The sequence below is a fragment of the Octopus bimaculoides genome, chromosome 21 (assembly GCF_001194135.2).
Source record: "Octopus bimaculoides isolate UCB-OBI-ISO-001 chromosome 21, ASM119413v2, whole genome shotgun sequence".
In the NCBI taxonomy this organism is placed as follows: Eukaryota; Metazoa; Mollusca; class Cephalopoda; order Octopoda; family Octopodidae; genus Octopus; species Octopus bimaculoides.
Window position 1 is genome coordinate 20,294,560 of NC_069001.1, and position 7,755 is coordinate 20,302,314.

The window sequence follows — 7,755 nt, forward strand, 5'->3', positions numbered from 1 at the left end:
ATATATGTATGTGTGTGTGTGTGTGTGTGTGTGTGTGTGTATACACGTGAGTGTGTGTGTATATATATATATATATATATATATATATATATAAGCATACATACATATATATACATATACATACACACACGCACACATACACACACTCACATACACACGCACACATACACACATACATTACGTCTCATCTGAGACCGTGTGTTGAAGCTAAAATAGTGGCTGTGTGGAAGACACATGTTAGTCATTCAGAAACACACAAAGACTGTTAACTTCACTTAAACATTTATTGTTTGTAAAATGGTGCCAACATTATCGTCGCTCGAAACTGCCACCTGGTCACCGACGGCATTGCTCCGTGTTATGTATGCATGTGTGCATGCATATTTGTATGTATGTATGTATGTATGTATGTATGTATGTATGTATGTATGTATAAGTATGTCTGTCTGACTATATGTATGTGTGTATATATATATGTGTGTATGTATGTGTGTATGTATGTATGTATGTATGTATGTATGTATGTATGTATGTATGTATGTATCCATGCAAACGAGTCACAAATCAAATAAGCAGTTTGGTTTGTGGCTCGTTTGTATGGATATATCAGCTGGTTTACCCCACAGTTTAATCTGAACGTAGTGACAAGAAAAAAATCTTTCTAACTTTAACTACCAACCAACATTTTATGCCGCAAGCTCTTTAACAGAAACAAAACAAAGTTAGTTTCAGCTGCATAAGAAACAAAAGACACACTGTCCAATCCATAAGCAACGACAGCTATAGCAATCCACATGCCATAGCCAAAACTAGCTGTCACCAGTACTTTAAAATAAAATTCTTTGTACGCTACGAAACAGGCCATAAACATATTAAGCGACCTCAGATATAAAATTGCAACTAGGCGGAAAGACAGAATGAAATTACACAATAAACAAACAGAGAAAGAATAACTGCTATATTGACCAACGAGAAACAGTGCACAGGTAAACAATTTCAGAAAACCTATCAAAGAGCAAAATCGAACAACCAACGAAAGACATCTTTAATGCTTTTGGATACAAAATCACAATCTGAAAATTTTAGATAGAATTACTTGAAGAGGACAGGATAAAGAATGACATAATCAACAGGTAGAATAATGAATCTAGAACAACCTATGTATACACCGAAAGGGTCTTTAACAAATCCAGTTGCACACAAAGGTTTATGAAGCAGACATGTCATCTTTAGTACGAGTAAAACATGAAAATGACATAATGGTAAAGGGATAAATAAAGCTTAGAAAAATGGGTACGATCACATAATAAAAACGAAAAGTCAAAATATTCACTATATTAGCCAGTGGGTAATGGTATTCATAAACAGGTTATACATAAACAATAAGTAACAAGGGAAACACCCAATAAAAATGGAACAACCAACATATTAGCCAATAAATAACAATAACCACAAACTACACACTAATGAAACGCTATATGAAACCAACGAATAAAAACGATAGCTACGGGAAAAAAACCCCAGCCTGTTCCAAAGCATTCAGAATCAGTCCAACTATCGAAAGAAAGTAGTTCTTGCTTGAAGATCACTGTACAGCAGAATTTAAAATGCATGAAACATAATCCATCTTAAACTGTACATACGATGAATTAAGTGTCTCCTTTCACTAAAAAAATTTGACCATGAATACATATATGCATGCACACATACACACACACATATGCACATACGAACATACATATGCATACAACATACATACATACACACACACACACACACACACACATATATATTGTATCCTGCAGTTGGATAAATAATTCAATGAAGCAGGGAAAAGAAGTATTTACACGACGCACTATTATTACTGTTACGCGAGGTTAAACGCTCTCTGCCAACGGCTCACAGAGAATTGCTTCCTCTGCTGAAAGTTCTTTATTTTATAGCAATGTGTCAGCCCACTTTTAATCACATGGGGGCGATTGGAATCCTTCCACAACATCTCCCCTTTTTAGAATTAGTCTCCCCTAACTTCTCCCTTTCTGCGATTTAAACTCCCCTTGAAAGTGTCAAAAAAATGCTCTGCTTGTCCAGTTGACCTAGGATGATACGGCGGAGTGGTCACATGTTCGATGACGAACATTTTACAAAATTTTCTGAACTCGTCTGAAGTAAACTGAGTTCCATTCTCACTTACAATGGTATCAGGAATATCATATCTGGCGAACAATTGCGTCTGCCCTCGATGAATCTAGTCGACGCCCATTTCTGTCAATGATTTGTCCTAAATATTTCATTTTTGCTAAGAAAATTTCACACTTTTCTTCACTCAAAGTAAAGCCGTAATCCCTAATTTTTTCGAACACATATTTGCTTTTTATGAGGATATCATCCAGATATGGAAATACGAATTCACAGTTCGATAACGTTGCCATCATTCAGTGAAAAAATATTTGGATTCAAACGAATAAATACTCTGTTATTTTGAAAAACAGAGCTGCCTAATAATTTGACATGCAGTGTATATCTATATAAGTGAATATAAATTATATTCTTATATACATTTATGTATATGCACCCATATATAACATTGGTTTCAAATGTTGGCACAAGGCCAGCAATTTCATGGGAGGGGCAACCCCAGTGTTCAAAAAATTTGGTACTTATTTTATTGACTGTAAAAGGCTACAAGACAAAGTTGAGCCCAGCAGAATTTGAACTCAAAATGTAAAGACAGACAAAATGCCACTAAGCATTTTGCCCAGTGTGCTGGCCTTACACCTACATATAATATCGTGCATATCAACATACACATATATGTAAATATCTACACATTATTATCGCTCATCTCTACATTAATGCTAATATATAAGAGTAAAACTTAAATACATTCATATACTTCCACATAATCATGTATATATAATTTATGCACATAAGCTTATTCATTTACACAAATGAACCATCTTCATACTTGCACTTATAGATATTGAAAAATCGCCAAATGGTAACCTGTTGCATTTATACTGACTTCTATGTGTTAATTGTTAAGTATTTAGAACATTCATCGTCTACTTTAATTTGTAGGTACACGTCAGAGAAATCCAATTTAGAAAATATCTTGCCACCGTTCAATTTCTCAAGTATGTCTTCCAGAGTAGGTAGGGGATAGTAAAACGTTTTAAGATATTCGTTTAAACCATTGGAAAATCAGCACACATTCTGATTTTATTATTCCTTTTCTTAAAACGTACACAGTTGGTGATACCCATTGACTATAGTTTCACTTTTTGGATAACTCCAATTTTTTCTAGTCTTTCTAGTTTATCTGTTCTAACGCTGCGAAAGGTACAGTTCGTTTTGGTTTAAATACCGGTATAGCATTTTCTTTTATTTGAAACTTCGCCTAATTCATCAAACAGAACTTCAGGAAAATCTTTCGAAATTTTTTAAAAATTCATCCGACGACTTATTTGTACTGGTGGAAAAACCATTCACATTTTTTACTGAACAGATTTATGGGAATTCCTATAAGTTAAATAATTCCATCCAGTCTGTTCCGAATAAATTTATATTATTCAACATGAAAACTTTAGCTTCTAAGGTTTTTCCACGAAATGTAACCTCACTAAACATTTCGTCCTTAAAATGTAATTTCTTCCTGAAACACCACGCGCAATTTTGGAAGCTTTTTTTAATCGAGGTTTCCCTATTTTTTTCCCAAGTATCTGTGTTAATTATCGGGATATACTGACCGTATCCAATTGAGTCACGATATAGTTGCAAAGACTATTTACAATGCTATCTGCAGGAAGGACTGCTTTGAAGTATACATCAAAGGAATGTCAGAACCAGCAGGTATTTACATCTTTAAAAATAACGAATACTGGTAGAACATCCTAATAAAAACGTCAATTCGGTGCAAACATAACAGACCTGATATTATTCCGTGAGACAGGGAGCAAAAGTTATGCACTGCTGTAGACGTCAGCTGTCCAACAAATGTTAATGTACAATCAAAAGCCCAGGAAAATGAGAACATTTACGACGAATTAATGCGGAACTTATAGCTCTTGTACTTTGACAATGAATTCTATTAGTGGCACAGTGAAGATTTGTAAGACATTCCAAAAATTTTCCGTCTGAGATTCTTATGTGAATAGATGCGCACTCTTGGCTGAATGCATCAACAGTTCAACAAACACACCAACTCAACCACATATTTAAAGACACCGGATCAAAAAGTCTTGCGACCAGCTTGAACTCTTTCATGAAGAGCTTAAATAAAACTTATACATACATACAGATTCAAAATCATACATACGGATTCAAGCCATCAACGGAACTGCAAAACTTCGTAAAACTTTCCAGAAGTTTAGTATTTAAGTACATATGCACATGTCCAAACATGCAACTATATGCATAATAATCCATATATAAAACAAAACACACAAATCTGCACATGCACCGACTCCACATTCTGCGCACATACACACAAACATGTACAAATACGCTGCTGATATTGTTGAAATTCCAGTGAAGGAGCCTTGGATCTAGGCTAGAAATCGACTCTTTATTGCCGAGAAATCTTGAAATAAAACTGAATAACAACATACGTAGCTATACATATACATATATCCATCCATTAATCCATACATACAAACATACATATATGCATATAGACAGGCAGACATACACGAGGTTTGACCCCAAAGAAACCAAACCTCAAAACAGTTCGCTAACCGGTATGATGCAGTGAATGGGTGATCTTGACGTTCAGTCTATAAATAGTCATATCCCGGCACGCCAAGCAGTCATTGATTTGTGCGTGCTGGAGTGAACTTATATTTAGTGCAAGTTAATCAAAAATTTGGAAGACCAACCTGTACATGCTATATTCAGTTTGAAATTAGGAAAAACTTTTATAGAAATTATTCAAATCGAGACGAACACCCACCAAAGACGATCTTCTAAAGTTTTCATGTCAATTGAAGAGAGCCTCATAGCAAAAATGCGTGCTTTGATCCGTGAAAATGCCGCCTGACTGTCTGTGGAGTTTTCAAATAAGTAGTAATTTGTAAAAAAAAAAAATGGTTCGTGCCATAGAATTTTAACAAAAACTGAAAATACAATAAGTTGCTACAAATTTTGTGCATCTGCTGACTGATGTAAAAAAAAAAAAAAAAAAAGGAACTGAGTCAAAACCATTCAGGAACTATTTGATCGCCTGGATGCTGATGGAAACTTTCTGAAAAGTACCTAAGAGATGAAGATATGTAGAAATATGGCTACGATGAGAAAATAAAATGGCAGTTGCTGCAGTGGATTAGTTCATCTTCGCTGCAACAAAGAAAGCACTCCAAATTTGCTTAAATATGAAGTGATATGGATTCTCTCTCTCTTTCTTTCTTTTTTATTGAAAAGGCATCATTCATCATGATTTTTTTCCTGCATGATTAAAGGCTGAGAAAAGCTGTAGAAAAGAAGGTGGTCAAGTCTAGAGATAAAAGAGACCTGGATGCTACACCACAACGTACCTGTTCAGGCATTACTCCATAGCCATGACATTTTGGCAAAGCACGATTTAGCCCTTGCGAACATTTTTAGTTCCCAAAGTTGAAAGTTTGATGTCCTGTACCCATATATGCATGTATATATACATATATATGTAGGTATGAGTACATACTTACACACACACACACACACACACACACACACACACACACACACACACACATATATATTTATATATTATTTATATTATATGATCGAACGCCACGCATCCTTTTCCAAATAAGTTCTGTCTATATACATACATACATACATATATATATATGTATTGTGTGTGTGTGTGTGTGAGTGTATATACATATATATATATGACGATGGAGAAAGGAGAAAGGCTAAGAATAGAAAAGGAGAAAGGCTAAGAATAGAAAAGGAGAAAGGCTAAGAATAGAAAAGGAGAAAGTGGAAAGGCCAGAACAGAAGCGAGAGGGTAAGAGAAAGAAAAAGAGATAGATAGATAGATAGATAGATAGAGAGATAGAGAGAGAGAGATAGAGAGATAGAGAGAGAGAGAGAGTCACACGGATATAGAAAAAACTTAATACAAATTCGGTGTGTGTTGCGTTCCATTACTTAATAAATGAGAAAATGTATGGTTAATAAACACATGACATAACGTATACTGAGTGTAAAACCGGACGGGAGACAAACATAGAAGGTCCTTAATTCTTCATCAGTTATCAACCAACTGCTAATACTCAGTTTTTCACCTTTAAGTTTTTGTATATACCCGTGTGACTAACTCTTTTGCCTTCATTCTTTCCCCTTTTATTCCTTTCAACCATCTGTGAGTATGGTATTCATCTTTGAAACAATTTTTCTCCATTCTTTGGACGTCCATGCATTCGGTCAGTGAAACAGGAAAGATGATATTATTGCTCGGAATGCTTCACACTTCTCTTGGTCTATTACATGCTTGTTGTTAAACAGTCGCTTTCTCAACTTTCTGAATGCCGAGCTGGCCTTATTCATTCAATGATGTAGTTCTTCATCAAGCTTATTTTTACAGTGATTGTGTTGATTAGATTCTGCTCCTTGATTATGATAGACTCCGTTTGTGCTGACTTTAATATCAAAATGTTACAGTGTAGCTCTGATGTCCAACTGCAACTCGAATAGGAACTCATTCATATGAATGAACTTTTTCAGACATTCAAATCATTTGAGTACCTACCACAGACTCGACCAATTTATTGTGTCGAATGCGTTCTTGAAATCAATAAAAATCCACATGTAGTGTCTCGCTCTGTTTCACACACTTTCAGAGCCCACATTGAGTTTCAGATAGAATGCTGCAATTTTTGAGAACAATCGTCTACAGAACGCACGCGATGGCAACTAGGAAAGTAGAAGTGGTGTCGGAGCCAGAAGTCACAAAGGCGTTAAGGTCTTTTCTAGTGGTGGAGGGCACTCCACTCTAATGTGGCCCTTCAGGCCACATAACACCGCGGGATCCTTCCCGCCACTCTAACTTTCAAAGTTATTTCTCCAACTGAGATGTTCTCTACCATCTTTTCCATGTCCTCCTCCGCGACCTGTACCAACGTTTCAATAGTTTGTCCCTTCAAGTTCCTATGGGGCGTTCTGGCAAGACTACCACCTTCTCCTCCATGCCCAGAAGTATGATAGCCATCAGCCAGGCCACATTCACTTCTTGTGGTATGTCTTCTACCCTAACCTTGGAAGCACGCTTCCCAAGGTATACGGGTAGAAGCACCACTTCATCCGTTTTCAATGGTGTGGCTGAGTGTAGTCTGGCAGTCTCTATCTCCCTAAACTGCATATCCACCGTTCCGTACTTTCGTCTCCTGGCAAGGTATGATATCTCCTGCCAGACTGGCCTTAATGCCTTTTCCACTTGTGCCTACGACACCGCGTATGTTCTGTAGACAATTGTTGTTTCAGCCTTGTCCTTTAATACTTCTTGGGGGAACACCTTCACATCGTTCCCTTCCCTTTCAGGCATTTCCTTGAACTCGCTCATCTCCTCCAGATTTACTTTTTCAATTCTTCCATTAGCCGCCGCTGCATAGTTCTTATTCTCCATCTTTTTGTCTATATTTTAAAACATTCCACTAATTTCTCCTCAGACGCCACAAATTCTGAGGAAGAATACTTTAACTCTTCACAACTCATCGCTTGACGCCCCTCCATTACACAACAGGGAAAACATCGCACCGCCAAGACAGCAAA